This window comes from Silene latifolia, chromosome 4 (genome assembly GCF_048544455.1).
Source record: "Silene latifolia isolate original U9 population chromosome 4, ASM4854445v1, whole genome shotgun sequence".
In the NCBI taxonomy this organism is placed as follows: Eukaryota; Viridiplantae; Streptophyta; class Magnoliopsida; order Caryophyllales; family Caryophyllaceae; genus Silene; species Silene latifolia.
Genome location: NC_133529.1, coordinates 108,151,627 through 108,179,524, shown reverse-complemented (window position 1 = coordinate 108,179,524; position 27,898 = coordinate 108,151,627). Strand labels below are relative to the sequence as shown.

Here is a 27,898-nt window from a genome sequence, read left to right as displayed (position 1 = left end):
TGTTGGTCACAAGAGGCATGGGTGTACTAGTGCAGTGGGAAGGGGTTTTCAGAGACAGTCTCAGGGGAGCTTTTCTCAGGGACCGACGCAGAGCTATGCTAGCAACTGGCCAGCTGGGTCGTGGAATAATCAAGGAGGTCAGAGTAACAACAACGGTGGTTCAAACCGCAATGGCGGTAATTCTAATAAGAGACCGGTGGCTAACAACAATCAGGGGTCAGCTGCCAAGCCTTCTACATCAGCTAGTACAGTGCAAGGGGGATGTCAAAAGAGCAGTGGCAAGCTTTTCATGATGGATAAGTAAGCTCTTGAGGATGATGTTCACGTGATCACCGGTACTTTTCTTGTTAACAACGTTTCTACCTTTGTTTTGTTTGATTCGGTGAAGTCGCATTCGTTTGTATCGTCAAGTCATGCTAAGTCTATGGGTTTGAGAGAGTTTTAGTCTGTAAAAGATGAAGTTTATATACCGTCGGGGGAGTCAGTGTCTTATGGGAAACTGTATAGAGGGGTGTCCATGGTTATTGGGCAAGTTGATCTTCCAGTTGATTTGTTAGAGTTTCATATGAATGGTTTTGAGATGATAGTCGGGATGGACTGGTTGGGTAAGTATAAGGCTAGAATAGACTGTCACCAAAAGAAAGTTTCTTTGAGGGGTCATAAGGGGGATAGTGTGTCTTATCGTGGGTTTGTTATCAAACCCAAAGTCAAAGTGATCGCAGCAGTGACATTGAAGTCTTACTTGAGGAAGGGATGTCTTTTGATCCTATGCCATGTGAAAGATACTAGTATGGTAGAACCTGTAATACCCGCCTTGTTAGGGACCCGTTGACTAGATGTTGACTGACCTTAGACACATGTTAGGCCCTTGGAACCTTTCACACAATCGACCATACATCATAGTTGCTGTTGGGAAGAGAGAAACTCGATCTAGTGTAGGATACTCGATCGAGTAATCTAGTGACTCGATCGAGTAGACGTCACTCGATCGAGTAAGTCCCATATTCGATCGAGTATGGCGAGTTCAGCATAAGTATATAATTCGTGAGTCGTAAACCCAAATCAGTTTTCTTTTTTATTTCTTTCTAAACCTAATAGTCGATACACTCTCTCCCACCAACCTTCAACCTTTTAAGATCCTTTACACTAGGAGACACCATGGGGATGGAGACTTGAGTCAGGTAGCGGTCTTGTCGCCGGAATGCTGAGCATAGTCAAGTCAACATCATCATCCTCAGGTTCCTTTATGGTCATGGTTGTTAGTGATAAGGTTTTCCCTACTGTTTGTGATAAGTGTTGATGGAGGTTCTCTTGTCTTCGTATGGATGTATGCGGTGTTGCTGCTAATTGTTTAAGGTAGGTTTTTCCTACTCAGTATTGTTGATTGGTTGTCATGTGTGGTGTATAGTATTATTGATTGTGTGGTTGTATCGTTGTGGATGTGTACGGGGTGCGTCTCTGGCTGAGTGGAGTCATCATCGGGAATGACTTGACGTCCTTGATTCGCCCCTTGTAGTTCCCGTCACAAGGGGGATGTGCACATTAATGGACATGGGTTATTCGCTAGACGTAGATGAGCGGGGCTTAGGTGGGAAAGGTTGTGGTCCCCCACTGGCGGTGTGGAATATCTGTTGCGATGGATATTCTGGCAGGACTTTATCTTCGGGTTAGTCAGATGATTGTTGGGTGATTGGAGTGGGAGATGTATGTGTATATGTTGTACCTTGTGTTGTGTATTTTCTTTAGTTACTGACCTTGTGTGGTTTTGTTTGTCTTTCTTTCTTGTTATGTGTCTGCCGTGATCCATTATGGTGAGCAGTCAGTCTTAGCAGGTATTGATATGGGGAGCTTATCTTGGTGCGTTGAAGGGACGAGTCTTTCACCGAGTCTTGGCATGGAGTAATCTCACAATAGTTGATAGTTGTTTGATATCAGTTGTATCTTTTATTTTGGTTGATTTAAACTTGTAATAAACTTATATAGTTCTTTTATTGACGTTATGATATATATTATTCCTTGGGCAACCTAGATGGTAATGCCCGTATCTGCTAGGGAAGGTCTTGTTAAGGCTCCTTGATAGATGGGGGTGTTACAAAGTGGTATCAGAGCGACGATTTTGGAACCTGTAACCAACGAACATAATTAACGTAAACCTGGTATATGTGTGTTGGGAGCCCCTTGAATTGCTTGATTTTGGGTGAGAAGGCACCCTCATTCTAAAGTCATGGCCCCCAATATGCTTAAGCCAACCACTTCGAATGGGAAAATGGAGTCAGGAATTGTGTGTGTCTGTGTGTGTAATATGTGATATACATATGTATAGAGGTGATGTCTTGTGTGTAGATGTAATACCCCATATTTTATATATTCTTTTTAATACTTTAGTTAAAAAAAAGGAAAAGAAAAAGAAAAAAAATAGAACAATCTATACACACCACTCCACCGTCTCATCATTTTCATAGATATCCTCATCTTTTTTTTTCCTTTTTACTTTTTTTCACCATAAATCCCAAGAATTCCTACAACATCGCTGCTAGCCCTAGCTCGTCGGATCCGTCTTCTATAGCACACCGATGTATGTATTTTCTTTTCTTTAGTTGTCTTGCCTAATTAATTTGGGGTTGTTTATTAAGATAAAATCAAGATGAATTATTGTTTGTATATATGATTGTATATGGCTTATAATTGGTTCTTGATTCGTATTTTCTTGAACTTAGTGGGTGTAGACAATTATTGTTTATTTTTTAGTTGTTGATCCTGTGATATTGGGATTGTTGACAATCGTTTGATAGGATAAAAGTACAAGATATATTTGTCAATTGTAGGTTACTTGAAATTTTAAGTTCCCTATGATTTTATCAATTGAAGCTAACTTGATGGTGAGAAATAATAAGTTGAGTTTGTCCTGAAGCCTCTTAGTTTTATCCCGTTTATACTATGATCATGTTTAATTCACTCATCCTTATCTCACTTTGCAAAGTTTCATCTTTAATATTTTATTAACACTATCTCCACCAAATAATACATGTTATTACTGAGATTTAGCTTAATCATGGTTCCCTTCAATTTCATGCGCATAGACCAAAATTGTAGTGGGTCTTTCTTTTGGATTTGTTTCGGCATCACTTATAAGCAATTATCGTCTCGTTTCATCGGGTCAAGGCAACACGATTCTACCCGCCCTATCCGCCCCTATTATTTATTACTATTATTCGAGGTTGTCTGTTGTTGTATATCTTTATAGAGATATGAAAGTTATGAACCTTGATGTGTTATTATATATGTATGAGTAGTAATTGTAGTATTCTTATTGTAGATTTCTTTGTCCCTGAGATTGGTACAAAAAGAAGGTGGTATAGTTTAGAGTTGTTAATGAAAGTCTTTTTGTTTAGTTAGTGAAACAATTAGTCATGAGCTCTCATGGCCATGAAAGGTAATTATAAGATGATTGCATGTGATAGTATATTTTAGTGATGTGATAATCTAAGTAAGTGATGCTTGATCTAGGCAGATTGATTTTGCATAAATTAGCAAGAGGTAAATTATGGTATCAATGTTTTTGATTAATTAAGTGGAGAGTAAGAGCTAGTTGTTGGCTCTAAACTTATTTTATAATAATGCTAAGATTGTGTTCGATATGGCCCTTTAGTCGTGATTATATATATTTTTATTGTCAATTTCATTATTGGGAGATGTGGAATTGAGAAGCTTGTTAATAAAAGATTGCCATTGAGGTTTAATCAAGTATTTGGCGGCTAATATTAATGAAAGTGAACTCTGATCCATGCAACTATTGAAATTGAGTTGACTACTGTGATATTCAATTAGTGCGTTAGACTTGTAATCATCAACGATTGTTTTTTGTATAGAGGTGGTCATAGATTTGCAATTGTGTCATCATTAAGTTAGTGGTAGTATGGTTTTGGTAAGGCTACCAATTAAAGATTGGTAATTTGCTTTAAAGCTTGCGTAATTATTGATACAAGGGAATTTGTGACCTTCAGTCTTGGTTGGATTTTCTTATTGTATTCTAGTTGTCATTTCCTTCGACCTTAGCTACCGGATGAGTAGCTTGAAGTTTCATATTCTAAGTTTGGAGCATAGTTCGTTATCGAATCTTTGCCAATATGACATAGAACAAATTATAGTTTGGCTGACATTTGAAATAACCTGGCTCACATCCCGCAGTGTGTAGATACCTCATTTCTGCACCTCCCGCAAACCACCCGGTGATGATTGGGCCGCATGTTTGTTACGCGGAACGATTTGTGACAATTCGTAAGTTTATCGTCAAGTGATTGCTCAAACATTAATGTCTACCTCTTAGTTGTCATCTACGCGCCGACACGGTCGTTTTGACAGTAATTAGATTATATTTGGAGTCCAGGCCTAAAACCGTCTGATAACCGTTAAATCCCGAGTCAGAATGTTCTGGAATGTTCCGAATATTTCTATTCCATATTTTATAAATATTTCACAATCTTTATTCTTTGGTAATAATTTCCCGTAATATTCACATAAAATATTAAGGAAAACCGGATTATTCCGTCCTACCATAACTTAAAGACGGAAATCTTTCTTCCGCAGGAGGAAACCCCTTGGGAACAGACGCAGCAGGTGCTGCGCCTCTTCCAAGAGACGCGATGTGATCGCGCCTCTTCCCAGGTCCTTTTCTGCGTAATTTTCGTATCTTTTTCATATCTTTCCGAGATTCACTTCCAAAGACTCTCCGAAAACCCTATTCCTTCACGTGATTAGTATAAATAGGAGCCTTCGCTCCTCATATTTCTCACGCGAGTGTCCGCCCTTCTCTTCTCCCTTTGCATTCTAGACTTTTGTTCTTACTTTTTGGCGTCTACGTGCTTGAACATTCGACCACGTAAGCTCGGATCCTTCTGAGTACCAGCCTCGTTTGCATGACCGACCAATTTGACCAACTCCACATCAATCAACTTAATCAACTAATCGTTTTCCTCTTACGAGGGCACTTTCATATTTGCGTTATAGTTCGAGTCGAGCATCGCTAATCGATATCTTAGTCCATCTCGTTTCGTCAAACATGTAAGTCTGAGGGTGTAAATCCTTCTTTATTTATTGTTATTTACTTTTTGTATCACTAATGTAAGGTTTATGTCGAAAATATCATTAAAACCGATTTCTAAAACCTCGTTTAAAACCCTTTTTACGGATTTCCAGAAGACAACCGTCGAGAAAGGACGCAAAGAATCGCCGCGCCTCTTCGAAGGAGCGCAGTTCCTGCTGCGCCTCTTCGTGAGGCTGCCGCAGTTCCTGCTTCCTTTCTTCTTCCTTCGTCCTCTGTAATTCGTCAAAATTCTTTATTTGTTTCGTTTGTTTCTTGTCAATTCTTTGATACGATAGCATATTAATTTCACATGTATATTATTCATCATCATTAACATGTTTTATCCATTATAAATCCGACTTTAATCCCAAGTAATTCATATTTGCGGGTTTTTCGTCATTAAATTCAACCCGGGTTATAGAAATTCGATTCGTCAATATTGAGTTTCTGGAATTCGACTTTTGATATATTTCCATCTGTTTATCGTCATTAATTTATCATTAATTTGTCATGTTTAGCCTATTTCATTCACCCATGTCACTAATTAATCGTTCATTCATATAATTAATTCGTTTAATTCAGTCTCATCCATGTTTGTTATTTTATGACATCATTCACATGTAATTGATCTATTAATCACTTTCATCCGAGTAAATAATTTAATCAATCATTAAAATTCACCGACGAGTATTAACAACACGCAATTCCGGCTTCACAGCCAGAATTCAGGTCAGGAACAGACGCAGAATCGCCGCGCCTATTCTGGGACGCGACTCTGCTACTTTGTTCGAGTTGAATTTCGCCTCGAACTCCGTTGTTGCTTGACCTAGTTTAATTAACATACGTATAATTAACTATTATCTGTATTATCACCTTCTGATTTGTTCGTTATTTTATTCTTTTATTCGTTTTCTCAAATTATCCGTTTTAAAGGTATTTTTGACATAAATCGCCTATTCCATTGTAATTATTGTAATTTTCTTTATTGCAATTTTCTTATTGTATTTGTCATATTTCTTGTATCATTTGTATGTTTTCACATGTAATTGAGCACTAAATCCTATTTCGACCCCAATTGTATGCTAAATTACGTGTTAACCGACTTAGCCTAATCTTCACATGTTAGGATTAAAACTTGGATGTTGCATTGCATGCATATAACCGACAACATATCGAGTATAGATGATTTTCCCTAATCATTAGTAGAGGCCGCTATCGAGGCGGGCGGGATTAGGTGTTCGATCAAAAGAGCTTCCTAATACGTACCCTCACCCCTTACTCCAGATCTCTGTGAACATCCGTGTTCATTGGCATCCACGAGAGTCATTCTAGACATAGAATGCTAAGGGTAACGATTGCTTAGTGTTCATGTCTTTACTTTTTGTCTTGACATGACACGAGGTATTCGAACGGTTTCCAATTTTCCACAATAAATTGGTGGCGACTCCACAAATGCAAACGCTTGTTTCCCAAGCGCCCCCGTGGCCCATGTCCACAGTTTGGCGACTCCGCTGGGGATAATACACTTACGTGTAGCCAAAAGGGTGAAACTTGAACAAGGTTAGGGAATAGTTTGTACAAGACAATTGTCGGTTTTTCATAACTCGGTCTTCCTAGACCGTTTTACTCGGCCTTCCTAGGCCCAACCCAACCCATTCGACCAATCGTCCCGTCTAAACGGTCCTAATTCTTATTTGGGCCTAAGGATGGATAGCGATTGACGGCATCCATACCATGATGCTTACTCTTGTTTGTATCAAGGGCCTTCACTACTTGAGGAAATGGATTAGGAATCGACCTTACTCTTGTTTGGTACGAGCCTCTCCACAGACTTCGGGTTTGATGGTTCGGTATGGCAACCCACCCTTCAAACCAAAACCCTTTTAAATGCACTCAGCATCCCGTTATAATGCTTGTATGAATGTTTGTACCTTACGTGATCACCATTTCTAAAACAAAACCATGACGATTTTTCAAAAATCAAAACCCTTTTCTTTAATCAAAATTTTGAAAAAAAAAAAATAGGCCATTGATTAGCGCAAAACCGAGTCGAAACTCTGTCCGTTTGTCGTGTCAAAATTCGGGCTACAAGCCCATTTCAAAACCTCACTTTGAGTCCACTCCTACAACTACACTATAGTTGACTAGGACACACATTTTCAAAACCTTGTCTTTTCTTCAAAGCTCACTCAACACAAGTGGCACACACCCACTTCACGAGTCAAAACGTTTCTTCTTTTAGCAAGTGTGTTAGATTGGTCGATCGTGTTTTGATTCATCGTCGATCTCTTATCCAGTTTTCAAGATGCCCGGATCTAGCGAGACAAACCTCCACCAACTTCAAGATGTTAATGATCGAATCCTAGCCGCGCTAGCCCAAATCCAAGTTACCCAAGACCAAGTCCATGATCGCCTTGAGACCATCGAGGGCCGGATCTATGCCGTAGAGGGAAGATTGCCTCCCCATGAAAGTGAAGTAATAGGTGACTACGCAGATGAATCCAGGGACGAAAATCCTCCCATGGGACTGACTGTGGCCGAGAAAAGACTCCAATACTTAGAGGAGCAATTTATGTACCTTAAGGGGGGTGACATTTATAGGGAGAATAATCGCAAGTATGAGGCCGTCAATTCCAAATTGCCAACCAACTTCAATATGACGGATATCCCTAAATTCAAGGGGCACGAAAACCCTTTGAACCACATTCGTGCTTTCAAGGATTACATGTCTATCAAAGGCATCAAACCCGAGATGTTCTTAAGGATCTTTCCTTCATCTCTTGACACCATCCCAAAACAATGGTTTTACTCTTTAGACCACAAGAAGATCGCTACTTGGGAAGACGCCGCAATCGAGTTTTCTAAGCAATATGCGGATAATGCCGAGATCCAGGTTAACATGCGCACTCTAGAGGTTCTTACCTAAAATGACAAAGAAGGATTCACCGACTTCCTAAGTAGGTGGAGGAAGACTAGTACCCAACTAGTTGAACGCCCGGATGAGGCTACCCTTGTGGAGAAGTTCGTGGACAATCTCAAACCCATCTATGCCAATCATTTGAGATACCAAAACATCAAAAGTTTCAAGGACTTAACCGTACTAGGGACAAGGATTGAAGATGACATCCGTAAAGGACTCTTGTCCAATGATGCGTGTCTTTTATATAAGGTTTTTACCTCATTTTTACACGCATTTCTGTACTTTTTATGTAGCATCTAGCTACAAATACCCCCGAATATTCTACTTTGGTTCGTTTTATGTAATTTGCAGGAATTGACCAAAGAGGAGCTAAACCGAGCCTTAATCCGTCCCATTTGCATGCATTTATGGAGAATGAGGAGCCGGAGTTTGGAAATCTAACACTTGGAAGACGCGTGAGCTGGATTCGGGAAGTGTTTCAAGGTCTAACGTGCTTAAACAGCTCGATCGAGTGGTTTTCTACTCGATCGAATGCTTTATATGCTCAAGGTTGATCGATCGAGCAGTTTAAGGAGTCAATCGAGGAGACAAAGCAAGAAGTGCTCGATCGAGTAGTTTATTTCTACTCGATCGAGAGGATTTGTGCATAGTTTGCTCGATCGAGTGGTTTATTTCCACTCGATCGAGTGGTTTTTCCTGCTTTAGTTAATTTCCGCCTAATTATCTTATGGGCTTTTGTAATTAGTCCATAGATTAGGTTTTAGGATGGATTTTTTGTATAAGACAGAGGGGAGGGACTACGTTACTCCTCTCTTCTTTTCGATCAGTTCACTTTACTCTATCACTTGTTACTGTTCTTGGGTTTTTGTTCTTCCTTTACACTTTTGCTACTTGGATTTGGATTTCACGATTGGTACTATTATTCTTCTTTTACCCTTAATCATTTTTATTGCTTTAATTTCTTCCCTCTTGGAATTGTTATCATAATTACTTTATTTTCAATCCTTATTAGTTCTATCATTATGTTTAGTTTTAATTATCTATTTCTTGTTATTGTTAATTCGATGATAATGAGTAGCTAATTCCCTACTGCTAAGACTATAGGGGATCCATAATTATGAGGGAATAGTAATCGATTTATTGGGTTGATGCTGGTATAGTCTTTGTTGTTTAAATGCTGCAATTATTCTGTATCTGTCTAATTGAGTCGACGCATTTAGACATTTATATCTTAGTGGACCTTGACCTGGACCGAAAGGTTGGAAAAGGCGAGACTAGTAGCGAACAATAGGGTATTGTAGTGAGGGCGAAAGCTAAGCTATTTACGCTTTAGGGCGAATTGAGATCGAAAGGAGATATTCACTGCTCCTTAGACCGTATTTGCCTTGACCTGAGACCTAGATTACTTGACTGAATGATTATGGTGAACCGTCTGTCTTAGCTGTTTCTCTCTATCTGCTTAATTCCTTTCCCTTATTCTCTCTTCCTTTTTCCTATTAGTTTAGAATATCACATTTAAAAACCCCCCAATTTGGTTACCTTGACGAACTTAGATTTAGCTGACAATTTCCTACCTCTCTGTGGATTCGACCCGACTTCCCTAGCTATATTAGTTAGAGCCAGTTGGTATTTTTGACAGGTACGCGACAGACGTGTCAAATTTTGGCGCCGTTGCCGGGGAGGTGGCGCAATTTTGTTGCTTTAATTAAGTTTGTCTCTCGTCTCAAGGAATTCATTCCTTGAGGCTGATCTCATTTCTGCAAAGTTTTGATTAGTTTTGCAGGTTGTTCGTTGCTTTGTAAGTCTATTTGCCAGGATGCTTAAATTACAGGATAGTTCGATCACTGAGCATATAGAGCCATGTGGTAGATGTGGCGAGGAAGGGCATGATCCTGTTGAATGCATGGCAAGTGTAGAGCGTGCCCTTGCTTATCAGAAATACAAGCAAGGAGTTCCTTTTTCTCAGCTGTATGAGGAAATAAAGAATGTCTCTACCCCTTCTACGCCAGAGCCGCAGCCGGTTTCTCCTTCTGCAAATGAATAAATGGCTGAATTAAAATCCTTTGTGATGAGCATATCACAATAGTGTGATGAGAAGTGCAATAGGAAAGACACGGCCATAGCGGAATTGAGGGAACAAGTCGCGCAGTTAACACTCGCGAAAGACCAAGCCGAGCTTCTACCGACATGCAATTCAGTTAGTGTAACGAATTTCCAAGTTGGCTTTACTTATGAAAGGCCAAAAGTACCAGAAGACGGGGTTTTGATAGCTGAAGATACCTCGGAGGATGATTTGGATGAGTTTTTAGTCGAAATACTTGCTGCGTGTGCTCAACACACTCGATCGAGTGATTTATCTACTCGATCGAGTGAATTAATTCATCCCATCACTCGATCGAGTGAAAATAATGGTCGATCGAGAAGTGCACAATTCGATGTTGGTCGATCGAGTGATATTCTTACTCGATCGAGTAAGTTTGCTGAAGAAATCACTCGATCGAGTGATAAAACCGGTCGATCGAGTGAAACAGAAGAAGAGAATGGTCGATCGAGTGCTAGAAGTGCTCGATCGTGTACTTTAAGTGGCGGAGATCCTATTTTGCTATCTAATGCCGCTACCGTGTCATCTTCCCCTGCTATGGAGACGTCACGCATTGATAAAGGTAAAGAAAAAGATGCGGGTCCACTCATTGCTACCAGGGTGCCCTTTCCAGGTCGTCTGAAGGACGCAAAGATCGAGCGACAGTACGGTAAGTTCGTGGACGTTGTGAAGAACCTCCACGTAACTGTCCCTTTTACCGAACTTGTTACTCAGGTGCCCACTTACGCTAAGTTTATGAAAGATATTGTGACGCGTAAGAGAAATTTAAGTGAATTTGAGACGATTTCATTTATGGAAGAGTCTAGTAATTTGCTTTTGAATAAGGGTCCACCTAAAATGAAAGACCCGGGCAGCTTTTCTATTACCTGTATTATAGGCAACATGGTTATTGATAAGGCTCTTTGCGATTTAGGAGCCAGTGTCAGTGTCATGCCCCTCCCTGTCTGCAAGAAACTGAACATGAGTCATTTTAAAGTGACTAACATTACCCTACAGATGGCTGATAGATCTGTTAGGAGACCCTTAGGTGTCTTAGAGGACGTGCTTGTGAAAATAGGAAAGCTCTTTATCCCAGTAGATTTCATTGTTTTAGATATAGCTGAGGACACACGGACCCAAATTATCTTAGGAAGACCATTCCTTTGTACAGCTGGGGCCGTTATTGATGTCAGACAAGGGCGTTTGACTCTTGCAGTAGGGGATGATGCTATCACTTTCAGTCTGCCTAGTACTTTGGCTCGACCAATGATAGAGGATACTTGCTATTCGGTTGATATTATTGACGAGTCTATTTATGACTTCTGGTCGGGTTCTTTTATGAAGGACCCACTAGAAGCCCTTATGCTTTTTGATGAGTGTGTAGATAGCCCAGACGACGATGACGCTGCGTTGGATTTGCTTGTTGATGATTTAGATGAGCATGAGGGAGAGCAAGTGGAACAAATGATTAGCACTCTTTGCTCCATTGAGGTAAAGGTACCGGAACGTAAGCCTCTCCCTTCTCATCTTAAATATATTTTCTTAGATGATACAGAGCAATATCCGGTCATTGTTAGTGCTAAGCTTAATGATGATCAGCTGACTTCTTTGTTAGCTGTACTTAAGAAAAACAGGAAAGCACTGGGTTACTCATTGGACGATATCAAGGGGATTAGTCCCGATGTTTGTATGCACAGGATAGAGCTGGAGGAAGATCACAAACCTTGCAGACAGGGTCGGTCGCCAAACCGAGAAGATGCAGGATGTTGTGATGGCTGAGGTAATGAAGCTGCTAGACGCAGGTATTATTTATTCTGTCGGTAATTCTAAATGGGTAAGTCCAGTACAGGTGGTCCCGAAGAAAGGAGGGACAACTGTAGTTAAGAATGATAAGAATGAATTAATACCTACTCGAGTAGTGACTGGTTGGCGGATGTGCATAGATTACAGGCTGCTGAATGCCGCCACCAAGAAAGATCACTTTCCCCTTCCTTTTATTGATCAAATGGTAGAAAGGTTAGCTTCTCATAAATTTTTCTGCTATTTAGACGGGTATTCAGGGTTCTTTCAGATCCCTATCCACCCAGACGATCAAGCTAAGACTACATTTACTTGTCCTCAGGGCGTTTTTGCTTATCGCAGGATGCCTTTTGGTTTGTGTAATGCCCCTGCCACCTTTCAAAGGTGCATGATGGGGATATTTTCCGAGTATATTGAGTCTATTATGGAAGTTTATATGGACGATTTCAGTGTATACGGAAGTGATTTTTCTAACTGTCTGTCTAACCTTGAAAAAGTGTTGCAGCGCTGTATTGAGGTTAATCTTGTGCTGAACTGGGAGAAGTGCCACTTTATGGTCAACGAGGGAGTTGTCTTAGGGCACTTAGTTTCTGATAGGGCAATAGAGGTTGATAAAGCAAAGGTGGAAGTGATTCAGCAATTACCACCTCCTGTTAATGTTAAGGGGGTGAGGAGTTTCCTTGGTCATGCCGGCTTTTATCGCCGGTTTATCAGAGACTTCTCAAAAATTGCTAAACCACTTACACAGTTGCTACTAAAGGATGTCCCTTTTGTGTTTACTGATGACTGTCTTTCTGCTTTTAACAGGTTAAAGCAGGCTTTAGTCTCTGCGCCGATCATACAGCCTCCCGACTGGGACTTGCCGTTTGAGATTATGTGTGATGCGAGTGACTATGCACTAGGAGCGGTGCTAGGCCAAAGGAAAGACAAAGCTTTGAATGCTATCTACTATGCGAGCCGAACTCTGGATGAGGCTCAAGTGAAGTACACTACCACTGAGAAAGAGCTGCTAGCTGTAGTTTATGCCTTAGAAAAGTTTCGTACCTATTTAGTTGGGTCAGAAGTTACTGTTTTTACTGACCATGCAGCTTTGAGGCATCTCCTTGCTAAGAAGGAGGCTAAACCGTGGCTACTGAGATGGATACTTCTTCTTCAGGAGTTTGATTTGCAGATTAAGGATAAGAAAGGAGCTGAGAACGTTGTAGCTGATCACTTGTCGCTACTGATGCGACAAGAAGGGGAAGATTTTATACCTATTGATGATTCTTTTCCTGACGATACTTTAATTTCTGTTATATCGTCTATTGTTAACCAAGAACCTTGGTATGCAGATATAGCTAACTTCGTTGTCAGTGGCAAGCTGCCGCCTGACCTTTCTCATCAGCAGAGGAAGCGTTTTCTGTATAACGCTAAGCAGTACTTCTAGGATGATCCTTATTTGTTTAAGGAATGTGCAGACGGTCTCTACAGATGGTGTATTCCGCATTTGGAGGCCAAAGTAGTCCTGGAAGGCTATCACTCCTCTTCCTATGGTGGTCACCACGGTCCATCGCGCACCGTGGCTAAGGTACTTCAGTCTGGTTTTTACTGGCCCTCTTTCTTTGCTGATGCTAAGTCTTTTGTTTCAGCTTGTGATGCTTGCCAACGATCAGGGAACATTTCAAAGAGATATGAGATGCCACAGAACGGTATCTTAGAGGTTGAGGTTTTCGATGTCTGGGGCATTGATTTCCAGGGACCGTTCCCATCCAGTAAAGGTAACAGGTACATCTTAGTGGCTGTAGATTATGTGTCAAAATGGGTTGAGGCAATTGCCTCACCTCATTGTGATGCTAAGACCGTGATAAAGATGTTTAAAAAGATCATATTCCCCCGATTTGGTGTCCCTAGGGTCGTCATTAGTGATGGGGGAATGCACTTTAAAGAGAAGAAACTAACTTCCATTTTGTCTAAAGTTGGTGTCCAACACCGACGTGGTTTGGGGTATCACCCCCAAACTAGTGGTCAGGTAGAGGTCTCTAATCGCGAGTTGAAAGAGATCTTGTCTAAGGTAGTTTCTAAATCACGGAAGGACTGGAGTCTTAAGCTAGATGACACATTATGGGCTTACAGAATCGCGCCTTTAAGACACCAATTGGTGCATCACCTTATAGGCTAGTTTATGGGAAATCGTGTCACTTACCTGTTGAATTGGAATGTAAGGCCTGGTGGGCAATTCGTGAGCTTAATTATGATCCTAAGTTGTGTGGTCAGAATCGTCTTTTGCAGCTTGATGAGTTAGAAGAGTTTAGGCTTAATGCCTATGATAGCTCGCGCATTTACAAAGAAAAGACGAAGAGATGGCATGACAAGAGAATCCTACCTCGGGAGTTTCATGTTGGGCAAAAGGTGCTGTTGTTTAATGCCCGATTGAGATTATTCCCCAGGCAAGTCAAGTCCAGTGGAGCGGTCCTTATACGGTGGCAAATTTGTTACCAAATTTGGATCCGTGGAGCTCGAAGATTCCGAAGGTCATAGGTTCAAGGTGAATGGCCAATATGTGAAGCATTACCACGAGGCGAATGAAGCAGACAATCGTGTTGAAGTCTTGCACTTCGACGAGCTTGACGCGCCAGTTATTTGATGCCAGAAAGGTCGTGCGGGACCTCATAAACCAGCGCTCTCCGGGAGGCAGCCCGGACTGTTTTATTGTACTTTTGTCGAACATTTTATTCTTCCTTAGCTTTTTGTTGAACTTTTTACGCTGTTTTACGAACTTTATTTGCTTTCCTTGCTTCTTAACGCGTGTTTTGCAGGTTACTTCACTCGATCGAGTAGTTTTCCACTCGATCGAGCACTTTTAGGGGTAATTTTCACTCGATCGAGTGGTATTTATCCTCGATCGACCAAAACAAATGCACGTTTACTCGATCGAGTGGTTTTCTGCTCGATCTAGTCCTTCCGTACACCAGTTCACTCGATCGAGCTGTTCCAAGTTGCTCGATCGAGTAGTTATGCCTTCAAGTTGCTGTTTTACGTCTATGGAGCTACTGCTTGACTTTCTTTGACCTCCCATGTTCATGGTCGGTTTGGGGAGGTCCCTCTATACGACGTTTTGTAAGTTTTCCGACTCCACTTCTCCTTTTCTCTTCAGTTTGCATTTCTTTCCCTATTTTTGGTACAATGAGGGCATTGTACGGTTTGGTTTGGGGAGGTATGCATCCATATCTGTGTCTGCATATTTTCTTGCATTTTTGATTGCACGTTTATTATTATCGCATGCATTGTTGTCTTAATTAATTTCAAAAATCACATAAATTTAAAAAAATTTCATGTTTAATTTGAGTCGGAACGTTTGAACTGTGACGCTACTTTGAACCCTTACTTGAGCCTTGCATATTCTTGACATTTAGTTGGCATGATTATGTGCACAATCTACGAGTTTTTGTTTCTCTCTTATCTGAACGAATAGACTTGATTCAATATGTCGGCAAGCTACATTACATTCTGAGGTTAGAGCTTTATAAACTGGTGACATTCATGACCGGTTTCATTTAGGATGTGAGTAGTACTCTCTTTAAGGCATGTAACATCAATTTGCATAAGCATGAGTCTAGTCTTCTTAATACCTGTATGCATTCGGTCTGTGGATGGTGACACATGTTAGGAGAGGCAGTTCCTTTTATTTCATTCTACCCATGAGCCCCACATAGCCAAATTGCCTTCTGTCCTATTAGCTACTTTCTATAATATTTCCTACCCTAGCCGAGCTAGTGACGAGTAGTTGTTGGAATGTTTTATTGCAATATGGTTATTTTATCTGATTTTCAGAAGATGGTGGAAGAATTGAGGGGAATGAAAGAAAAGAAAAAAAAAAGAAAAAAATGAATCGAAAAAGAAAAAAAAAAGAGAACGAAAAATGGAAATAAGAAAAGAAAGAAAAATCATGTGAATAAAAAAGGAATTGGATAATGATTTTCACTCCCATGTCTTATTTATATCTTATGGGGAGTTGACGAGTTCTTGGTGTTTTGTGAGTTTAGTGCATGGTTTTTGCACCGTTTTATCTTGCTATATTGAGTACGAAGTTGGGATGCAGTTTATATTTGGATCCGTTGTTGCTAGCCTGGCTATTAACTCCACATATCCAAATTCATCTTAGCCCCTTCTTACCCATTACCTCACTTACCCAAATGTAAGTCCTCGGCATGTGTCTTGGTCACTAGTATGGTTGGAATGCATATGTACGGTTGTAGAAACTTTATTCATGTTAACTGCATGCATGTTCTTATAGGTCGAGTTAGGTGAGTGTCTTACTTCTTCCTATCTTTCACATATATACTCACCTTGTGCCTGATTTTGAGTGACGAGCGACCCGTGAGAGTCCGATATCTTTTGAGTCTTGCAAGGTCGACGGTTCAGTAAGTTTGAAACATTGATTTAACTCGTTTGCACTTCTCATTTGCCACTTTGTCATTTTGTTGCATTAAATTGGGTTTAGTGGGTGATTTGTAGCTGATGCGTTGGTCCCGTTCTATTGTTTATTTCTTAGTTGCATTCATATTTGCTTGGGGACAAGCAAAGGTTTGGTTTGGGGAGATTTGATGCGTGTCTTTTATATAAGGTTTTTACCTCATTTTTACACGCATTTCTGTACTTTTTATGTAGCATCTAGCTACAAATACCCCCGAATATTCTACTTTGGTTCGTTTTATGTAATTTGCAGGAATTGACCAAAGAGGAGCTAAACCGAGCCTTAATCTGTCCCATTTGCATGCATTTATGGAGAATGAGGAGCCGGAGTTTGGAAATCTAACACTTGGAAGACGCGTGAGCTGGATTCGGGAAGTGTTTCAAGGTCTAACGTGCTTAAACAGCTCGATCGAGTGGTTTTCTACTCGATCGAATGCTTTATATGCTCAAGGTTGATCGATCGAGCAGTTTAAGGAGTCAATCGAGGAGACAAAGCAAGAAGTGCTCGATCGAGTAGTTTATTTCTACTCGATCGAGAGGATTTGTGCATAGTTTGCTCGATCGAGTGGTTTATTTCCACTCGATCGAGTGGTTTTTCCTGCTTTAGTTAATTTCCGCCTAATTATCTTATGGGCTTTTATAATTAGTCCATAGATTAGGTTTTAGGATGGATTTTTTGTATAAGACAGAGGGGAGGGACTACGTTACTCCTCTCTTCTTTTCGATCAGTTCACTTTACTCTATCACTTGTTACTGTTCTTGGGTTTTTGTTCTTCCTTTACACTTTTGCTACTTGGATTTGGATTTCACGATTGGTACTATTATTCTTCTTTCACCCTTAAATCATTTTTATTGCTTTAATTTCTTCCCTCTTGGAATTGTTATCATAATTACTTTATTTTCAATCCTTATTAGTTCTATCATTATGTTTAGTTTTAATTATCTATTTCTTGTTATTGTTAATTCGATGATAATGAGTAGCTAATTCCCTACTGCTAAGACTATAGGGGATCCATAATTATGAGGGAATAGTAATCGATTTATTGGGTTGATGCTGGTATAGTCTTTGTTGTTTAAATGCTGCAATTATCTGTATCTGTCTAATTGAGTCGACGCATTTAGACATTTATATCTTAGTGGACCTTGACCTGGACCGAAAGGTTGGAAAAGGCGAGACTAGTAGCAAACAATAGGGTATTGTAGTGAGGGCGAAAGCTAAGCTATTTACGCTTTAGGGCGAATTGAGACCGAAAGGAGATATTCACTGCTCCTTAGACCGTATTTGCCTTGACCTGAGACCTAGATTACTTGACTGAATGATTATGGTGAACCGTCTGTCTTAGCTGTTTCTCTCTATCTGCTTAATTCCTTTCCCTTATTCTCTCTTCCTTTTTCCTATTAGTTTAGAATATCACATTTAAAAAACCCCCAATTTGGTTACCTTGACGAACTTAGATTTAGCTGACAATTTCCTACCTCTCTGTGGATTCGACCCGACTTCCCTAGCTATATTAGTTAGAGCCAGTTGGTATTTTTGACAGGTACGCGACAGACGTGTCATCCAAAACGGTAGGTCGAGGATATCAAGGCTCAACAAGTCGTTCATACGGCTTCACTAACAAGACCGATGAGGTTAACCTTCTCGAGCCATCCAAGAAAAGCACCCCACCAAGGAAATTCACAAATCTTGGGGATACTTACTCCAACGCTCTAAAAAGGTTAATGAAGCAAGGCAAACTTCAACCCATTGGACCTACTCCCGAACCCGAAAGGAAACCCAAATTCTGGGACGAGAACTCGTACTGTGAATACCATAGGGGCAAGAGGCATGACACAGAAAAATGCTACAAATTGAAGAATTTGCTTCAAGACATGATTGAAGATGGTCGACTACCAATACCGCCGGGAGGTAAACCCAACAACACTCAGAATCCTCTTGGAGTTCTAGTAATTACAAGTGACGAATCTACCTTAGATTGTTCACACCTCATTTCTCCAATTGAAAATGAAATCCACGCAATCGAGAATGAAGGGTCCTACTCTAGTATCTCCCCTACCATTTCCGATTTCATCACATGGGCAAGGAGTGTGGATAGGCAAGTTTGGGAATTAGAAAATGTGGTGACAACTTTACATGATCCCAACGTGACACCCAATGAGCATGTGCCACTAATCTTCTCTCAAAACGCTACTATGCAAGAAATAGTCGCCACGGTTGATAAACTAATCGACCAAATCATACGACTAGAAGATGAAATCATGAGAATGAGAGAATAGCTATAATCAATGGAGTTTGGGCCGACGATGATGAAGACGAGTATCTCATTGAGAATTCCCTAGTCAAAGAAATAGTCCAGAATGGTGAAGACCAAGATGTGGACCACCTAACTCGTTCGGATCGTCCATATCAAAGCACTACTCAAAATGGTCCCACCAACGTTATCATACCAAATGACAATGAAGATGACTCCACCGATCATTTGCTCAAGCAATTACAAAAGACAAAGGCTGATCTTTCGGTCTGGCAATTAGTAGCAAGTTCATTCCCACATCGCCAAGCTTTACTGCAAGCTTTGGCCAAACTAAATGTAGCACATAACTCGACACCCGAAGATGTAGTCAACTTGGTCTTCCAAGAATCACCAAAGCTAAGTAATCCTATTACTTTCTCAGACGAAGATTTGCCACCTTTTGGCGCTAGTCACAATTTAGCTCTTTACATCACTGTCATTTGTCTAAAGAAGAACGTGCCAATGACCTTGGTAGATGATGGCTCCGCGGTCAACGTCATACCCCTCAAAACGGCATACAAATTAGGCATGAAAGAGTCGGATTGGACCCCTACCAATCAAGGTGTGCGTGCATATGACGGTACACGACGAAAGGTAGTAGGACTTGCTAACCTAACCATAGCCACAGGGCCAATTGAGCTAAAGGTTAACTTCCAAATAGTGGACATCGAAGCTTCCTTCAACATACTTCTGGGAAGACCTTGGATTCACGCTTCCAAAGCGGTAACATCCACCCTTCATCAAAAGATCAAGATCCCACTAAATGGCAAAGTAGTGACGATCACTTTGTCACCCATCAAGGCAATAATCGAAAAGAAGTCGAACAATCAAGTCCTTGCAGATCCCGTATATGAACTTGAGGGCTTCCAAAGCATAAGTGTCATAGAAAGCGAATTGGCACCCTTATACTATGATCCATACTCCAACTTAGTGGTCAACCACATACTTAAAACCCAGGGATACTTCCCTGGAATGCCTTTGAACCCTACTCGAAGAAACACCTTCGCACCATACAAGGAAGGCAACTCCAAGAGGATACCACTTGGACTAGGGTACAAACCCACTAAAGAAGAGGTTCTCGAAATGCTTGCTCAAGTCCAAAACCGCAAGCATGTAGGAGTCCAAATGCGACCTTATCTCCCTACTTTAAATGGGTATTTTGTTCAAGAAGGAAGTCTAGAACTCTTTCACGGATTTCCCGAGCCTTGGCATTATCTCGATAGGAAGCTAGCCGGAATCGAGATCTTTCACGAATGCTACTTCATCCCTCCAGAAACTGTTCCTACCGTCAAAACCCGTCAAGCACCTTGCTTAGACGAACAAGCTGTTAGCCTACTGTTTGGAGAAGATCGATTTGTTAAGGCCGCGCAGGATGAGATCATTACCATGATACATCAAGACGATCACTTCAACCCCACCGCGTTAATCACAGAAACCAACGCAAGTCAGCAGAAAGGATGGAGAAAATCAATCAAGTGGACCAACAATCAAGGAAGACTCTTCAAACTCACCACTGGAGAAGGAGAGATGTTCAAAGGAGAACCAGAAGACGATGAGTTTGAGTCGGAGTCGGAGTCAGAGTTAGAGTCTAGAGAAGTCACTAGGGAGTCTCCTCCTGTCGTCATCCCCATTCCCTTTGTTTCTCCTAGCTTAGCCTAGAGTAGTCACAGTAGTTCGGGAAATGTCCCAACCACTGTCCCTTTGCCGCCACTGACCATGGATCAGATGGCTTCTTTGTTTCAACTTTACTCAAACTTTAATATGAATAAATCAGGTTCTGCTTACTCTTTGTGCTATTTTGAGTGCAATTCTGTTTACGATGATACTGAGGATGACCAAGACCCAGACTCAATCAAAATACCTCCCTACGTAGCCAAAGAAGTACTACAAGAAGGGGAAGGGGGACCAGTAATAGAGGACACCGAACCCATCAATGTAGGAACCGAACTAGAACCCCAAGAACTTAGGATAGGGACTACCTTGAGCTCTACCGAAAGGGCCGATTTCATAGACCTCCTAAACGAGTTCAAAGACGTTTTCGCTTGGTCCTACAAAGATATGCCAGGGATCGACAGGGATATCGCCGAACATAGAATCCCGATTAAGCCAGGTTTCAAACCTGTCAAACAGAAGCTTCGACGAATGAGAACGGAATGGGCTCTCAAGATCAAGGAAGAAGTTGACAAGTAATTCAAAGCCGGGTTCATCAAAGTTTCCGAGTATTCTGACTGGGTAGCCAACATAGTACCCGTACCCAAAAAGGATGGGAGAATCCGTGTTTGTGTTGATTTTAGGGACTTAAACAAAGAAAGTCCTAAAGATGACTTCCCTCTGTCGCACATTGACATATTAGTGGACAATACTGCAGACCACGCATTATTATCCTTCATGGATGGGTATGCGGGTTATAACCAAATCAAGATGGCCATGGAAGACATGCATAAGACCGCCTTCATCACTCAATGGGGAACCTATTGCTATACGGTCATGCCGTTTGGATTGATCAACCCCGGAGCTACGTATCAACGCACCGCAACTACACTCTTACATGACATGATGCACAAAAAAGTTGAGGTATATGTAGACAACATGATTGTCAAGTCCAAGGATAGAGAGGGGCATATTGCAAACCTTCGCAAATTCTTCGCAAATTCTTCGCAAGGCTACGAAAATACAACATGAGGCTCAAACCTCAGAAATGCGCATTCGGAGAAACGTCTGGCAAACTCCTGGGATACGTCGTTAGCCAACGAGGTATAGAAATAGACCCTTCCAAGATCAAGGCTCTGATCGAAATGCCACAACCTCAAACAGAAAAAGAAGTCAGAGGATTCCTAGGAAAAGTGCAATACATAAGTCGATTCATATCGAAACTCACCATGATCTGTGAGCCTATCTTCAAAAAGCTCAAGAAAACAGACCACACCATGTGGGATGATGATTGCCAAAAGGCATTTGACCGAATCAAAGAGATATTGGCTAAACCACCCGTGCTCATGCCACCTCAACGAGATCAACCTCTTGGTTTATATCTCACAGTAACCGAAACAGCCATGGGTGCCATGCTAGCTCAAACTGTAGGAAGTGAAGAAAGGGCTATCTACTACCTTAGTAAGAAGTTCCTGGAGTACGAGTGTAAATACTCACAACTCGAAAAGACATGCCTCGCTCTTGTGTGGGCAACGAAGAAGCTACGCCATTACATGCTTAGCTACTCCGTCAAAATATACTCCAAAATGGATCCAGTCAAATACCTCTTCGAGAAACCCGTCCTCAATGGACGCCTAGCAAGATGGACTTTGATGCTCTCAGAATTCGATCTCAAATACGTGCCTCTGAAAGTAATAAAAGGTCGTGCCGTTGCCGAATTCTTCGCAGAAAATCCCATCAATGACGCACAAACGATAGATACTTGGTCATTTCCAGACGAGGATATACTCCAAACTGATGTAGACTCCTGGGATCTTTACTTTGATGGAGCATCAAAAGGATTTGGAATAGGAGTGTTGCTCATTTCTCCTGAAGGCGAGCATACACCAATCTCTGTCAAACTCGACTTCGAGGTGACAAACAATGCTGCCGAATACGAAGCTTGTCTCATCGGATTACAAGCGGCACTGAGCTTAGGCATTAAAAACCTCCGAGTACATGGGGATTCATCACTAATCATCAATCAAGTTACGAGATCATGGAAAATTCGAAGTGAAAACCTAGCACCTTATCAAGCCAGAATAGATCAAGTGGCCCAATTCTTTGATCACGTGACATACCTACACCTACCTCGGGAAGAAAATCAATTTGCAGATGCTCTTGCAAAACTTGCATCTTTGATTAATATGCCAGATGACATGGTATCAATGCCTTTGTGCATCGAACGACGGTCAGAGCCAGCTTATATCCACCAAATCACCGACGAAGAGGAAATCACGCAGGAACCCTGGTTCCAAGCAATCCTGAATTTCAAGCTCAACGGTACCTATCCACCCGATATGGACAAGAGGGGACAACGTGCTATACGCCTACTAGCTTCCCAATACGTTCTCATGCAAGGAGAGTTATACAAAAGAACACCTCTTGGTGTAATCCTACGTTGCCTTGATCATTCACAGGCACGAAAGGTGATGAAAGAAGTCCACGATGGAGAATGCGGTCCTCACATGAGTGGGCCCATTATGGCAAATAAAATCACACGTATGGGATATTATTGGACCACAATGGAATCCGATTGCATCAAATACGTAAGACATTGCCACAATTGCCAAATCTTCGGGAATGTACAACATGTCCCTCCTTCATTGCTCTATACGATGACCTCTCCTTGGCCATTTTCTGCTTGGGGAATTGACATAATCGGGAAGATAACCCCAGCCGGAACAAGAGGTCATTGTTTCATCCTAGTGGCAATCGAATATTTCACCAAATGGGTAGAAGCGGCTTCCTACACTGGTCTTACGGCTAAAAATGTGGCAAAGTTCATACAAAACAACATCATTTGTCGATACGGTTGCCCACATGAGATCATTAGCGACAATGGATCACATTTCCAAGCCGAGACTGAGCAATTGCTAGCCAAGTACAAAATTAGGCATCACCACTCTTCACCCTATAGACCACAGACTAATGGCGCGGTGGAGGCAGCAAATAAGAACGTTGTCACAATTCTCAAGAAAATGATTGACAACTATCGAGATTGGCCAAGAAAGATACCCTTTGCTTTGTGGGGATATCGTACATCTGTTAGGACGCCCACTGGGGCTACTCCTTTCTATTTGACCTACGGCATGGAAGCTGTAAAACCAGTCGAGCTAGAGATACCATCCTTGCGTATTTTACTCGAAAGTCAAATCCCAGAAGCCGATTGGAAGAGGGATAGATATGAAGAACTCATCCTCCTGGATGAACGTAGGCTACGCGCCTTGCATAATGTCCAAACATATCAAGCACGTATCAAACGAGTTTTCAACAAAAGGGTTAGGCCAAGAAACATCAAGGAAGGAGACTTAGTACTTAAATCGGTTAGAGCTCTTTTACCCGTCGACCCAAGGGGAAAATTCAAACCTAATTGGGCCGAACCATTTCTAGTCAAATCCATACTTCCAGGGGGTGCGGTTAGAATCACAGACCTAGAGGGGAATGAGTTTTCCAACCCGACAAACCTCGACCAACTAAAACGGTACTATGCTTAGAATAGGAACAGAAACGCGACTCGCGTAACCTCACGTGTCGCTCCTGTGACACTAAATAAACGGTCCCTGGCCAAGCTGAAATAAGCTAATGTCACTATGCTCTTGCATTTTGGCAATTTTGTCATCCTCATATCATCAAATAAACTAAATTTGCACCTTCAGAGTAAGCAAAAAGCTCATGCTTATTTTTTTCTAAAGTTCATTACAAGCTCTTGCTTAGAACAATTATTCTTTTACATTTACTCGAACTACGCGCAAGGGTTTGATTTCATTTTTTAAGTGAATACGTAGGCAATCCTTCACAGGATACAACCCATTATTTTAAAATGTAAATAGAAGGACATTTGCGTTGCATTTGGAATTCGACAAGAATAATAAATAGAAAATCACAACGGTTTCATAACCATTTAACCTTTTTTATTTCATTAATTTTCTAATAATAATACGCTACATAATAAAAATAAAATAGGCTAGGATTCTAAAAACCCCACCTTCTTATTACAACCATAATAATAATAATAAATAATAAATAAAGACTTGGGCTATTCCTCCATCTTCCCTTTGCCCTTGTCATTCTTGTCATATTTCTTGTCACGACCTCGAGCCGGACGCTCTTGCGCCACTTCGGGCCAAATCACCAAAGGTCTTTCTCGAGGCCTAGACTTCCCGTTCTTGCCAATCACCATCTCTACGACAGGAGAAGTCTTCGGTTTCTTCGAAGGATGAACAACTCGAAACCCGGCTTCTTCCTCTCCCTCAGTCAAATGCTTTTCTTTCTCTTTCTCCACCTCGCGCACCTTGTACTCAACGGGCTCGCGTTTCCTCAATCTCTCGCGCTCTTCCGGAGTAGTAGCTTTTCTCCATCGCAGATAAGAATCCGACACCCACAAGGCATTAGCAGAAGAGTTCAAGAACCATATATTTCTTTGATCCCATTTAATGACCCACTCCCTTCGGCTCTCCGTAGTAAGCGCCACAGCAGTTTGCGGGACGGTATCGAGCTTCGGGATTGTCTGTTTTAGTCCAACTTTTCTCATCAGCCTTTCCGGGAAGATGCACACCATAAATTCCAAGCCAGGAATGCGCACGGACCGAGTAGGATCCAAAGAAGACACTCCAGTGACAGATTTGAGGTGCCACTACGGTACAATCCACCTAATCAACGGGCCATCATCACTCTTCAGTTTGTTCTCCCAATAATTGCAGACTCGGGTGAAGTCCACCATGTAAAGCCTGGTCCTCATTGCAATTGAACGAGCATGATAGGAAGGAACATGAACTGGGGGCTCGATCAATCGAAGCCGTTCCATAAGCCAAACCTACCAAAAGCGGGTATTAGACAACAACGAAAAAAAAAAAAAAAACGAAACAAAAGAAGAAGAAAGAGCAAGAAATGTTCTTTTACCTGCAGAATGACGGGACTTCCCAAATACGGTAGGTCGCGATTGGCTTTCCTATTATCCAAGCCCAAAAGGATCTCTCCTAAGCATAAACAAGTTGGGCTCCTGCGCAGCTCCATTTGCTCAACAAGGCCCAGAAGACGGGGATCACCTCTCAAGTCTTCATCAACATGCCCTTGGAAGACATATACATGCAACAAGCAAAACCCAAATGCCCTTCGCCTGGCAACATAAGAAACGGTGGGGTCGGCCCTGTTAATAAATCGATCAATGAAGTCCAACATTCGCACTCCCTTCGAGGTCACTAGACGGTCCACCTCGAGTCTAGTCAACCCAAGCAAGTCTCTAAATTTGCTCTTATACCCTTGCGAAGTAGAAGGAATGGCAGGCAAGTGTTCGGGGTCCCACCCACCAATAGCAGCAATTTCTTCAGGAAACGGGCAAATATCGCCTCCAAGGAATGCAAAAACATGGTAATTCGGGTCCCAATAATCAAGACAAGCATCCAAGAATGGTTTGACAACCTTAATAAGCTTTAAACTCAACAATGATCCAAGGTTATAGGCGCCCATGTCATATTTCTCCACGTTTGAAAATTCGTTGGTCCATTCTTTAAGGCGAATCTCTAAAGTATTCATGATGAGAGATTATTTTGAGAAGTTTTATGTAATAAGACGAAGAAAAGACGGAAGAATTGTGTGAATAAAAACTCCATCGACGGCTCTATTTATACTAATTTCTGTTTCCAAAAATCTGCGCGAAACGAACAACACAGGGAACAGGCGACTGCCGCGCCTCTTCAAAGGGACGCAGCTCATGTTGCGCCTCTTCCTCAGCTTAACTTCTGTGATTTTCCGCGTTGGATCTTTCCTAATTCCTCGACGAATAATTTCCTATTCATACGGGTTATTATTTTGGTAATTACGTGGAGGTTACCATATTTCGGGTTTCCTAACTTCCGCGGGCACGCATTTCGAGACGACATCGACATTTTCGTTATTTTCGCACACTTGTACATTTTCATTTTAGGAAATAATTCTCATTTCGATTTACATTTATTTCATTTCTTTTTTAAATCATCTCACTTCTAACTTATAGATTTCTATTTTTTTCTTTTTTTAGGGGGTAACCCTCCCTACCGTCCGGTCATTTCCAGCATTTTCTTTTGCATTCTTGCATTCTCTGGAGTCGTTCGTTTTGCGCTAATTTAGGCCGTATGTATATACATAGGTATGTTTTGCGTGATTTCTGTGTAAATTTCGGCGGCATGACGGCGTAAACCGTCATCTACCAAACCTGTTCAAAGCTAACCTGCAGGTGCAAGCAACGCAACCCAGCAGCAAAGGCACTCAGGCCATCTCACATACACCAAAAAGGGAAATGTACAACAAACTGGGGGCTCGAGCCCCAAACAAAGTCCAGAATGTTCAAAATGAAGGTCCAAATGTACAACTGTGCAAAAATACAGCCAACAAGCAAGCAAAAAACTAAACAAAACTACTGCTGGTCGCCCTCCAGCTCTGCAACTCTTGCCGCAAGAGTGGCAATCTCGGCGTCCCGAACCTCGAGCTCCCTCAACAAACGAGCTATCTCCTCCCGAGACTGGGTCAACTCTCACTCCACAGCCTCAGTCCCACACGGCAGACCAGAAATCATGCCGTAGTCCTCCAGAGTAACTCCCACCTCACCAAAAGGCATGTGAAACGTGGAAGTCATATCCCAGAATCGGTCCAAGAAAGCGCGGACCAGGCTAAGGTTAGCCCGCAGCTTCCTCTTCGCGATATCCCTCCAAGCCTGCACCAATGCACCGAACGCTCCACGCTCAATCATGGCGCGCTCCTCCGTCGACAGTCGCTCGTAGCACTCCATCGATGTCGTGTAGCCCGAGAACGACCTGATGTTCCCGGCCTCCTATTATGATTTGAAATAAAAGCTATCTTTAGTTTTTTGAATGAAAATTGAAAGAGATATGAACAAGTGAATGAAAAAGGTGAGTAATGAGTAGTGAATTCCTATTTACCCAGCTCTTCACCGTCCTGTAGGACAGGTGACCCTCTGCAGCCCACAGCAAGTGCCTACTCTCCCAAGTCTCAGCCCACTCGGGAGCTCCTCTCAGCTGATGACCTCCTCGCCCAACGTTGGCCCGTCTCGGGGCCTCCTCCTCCTCAACAGCCTCCTCCTCACGGATCTCGTCCTCAGCAGCCATCACCGCGGCGGTGAAGGCTTGCTCAAAAGCCTCCTCAACAGTAGCAACATCTATCTCCATGGGAGCTCTCCCAGGAGTAGAAGCCTCGTCACCTACAACATTAAAGCAAATTTAGGCCGCGTCACGTGACGACGAGCCTTAGTTAGGGGATTTTCGAGCCTTCGGAAGCCCTGAAATCGCTCTTTTCTCGCCATCTTTGGCCATATTCTCACAAACCCGATCACTCATGTGGTAACTTGGGTCAAGTCAAGCCTAATTTGAAGCCTAGTTCCAGGTTCGAGTCGAAATTTCGGCAGCATTTCGTTATAACAACGATTATGCCCTAGAAAAGTGTCCTGAAAAAGTTGTCACGAACCAAAATTCCGAGATGGTAGAAAGTTTACCCATCATCTAAGGATCCCAAATATCAAATTTCATCGCAAACGGGCAATCCTAAGGCTATTTTCGAAGCAATTTACGGTTTAGCTGTGAAACCGTCTC

General features: G+C 41.8%; 1 long non-coding RNA gene across 1 annotated transcript in view; it reads left to right on the top strand.

The window, feature by feature from the left end:
* Positions 1-2,471: 2,471 nt before the first annotated feature.
* LOC141652395 (uncharacterized) overlaps positions 2,472-27,898 on the top strand; it is a 36,708-nt gene continuing 11,281 nt past the window's right edge. The window contains exon 1 of the long non-coding RNA XR_012547187.1: positions 2,472-2,575. This is a non-coding gene — a long non-coding RNA (uncharacterized LOC141652395). The remainder of the gene's footprint in view (positions 2,576-27,898) is intronic.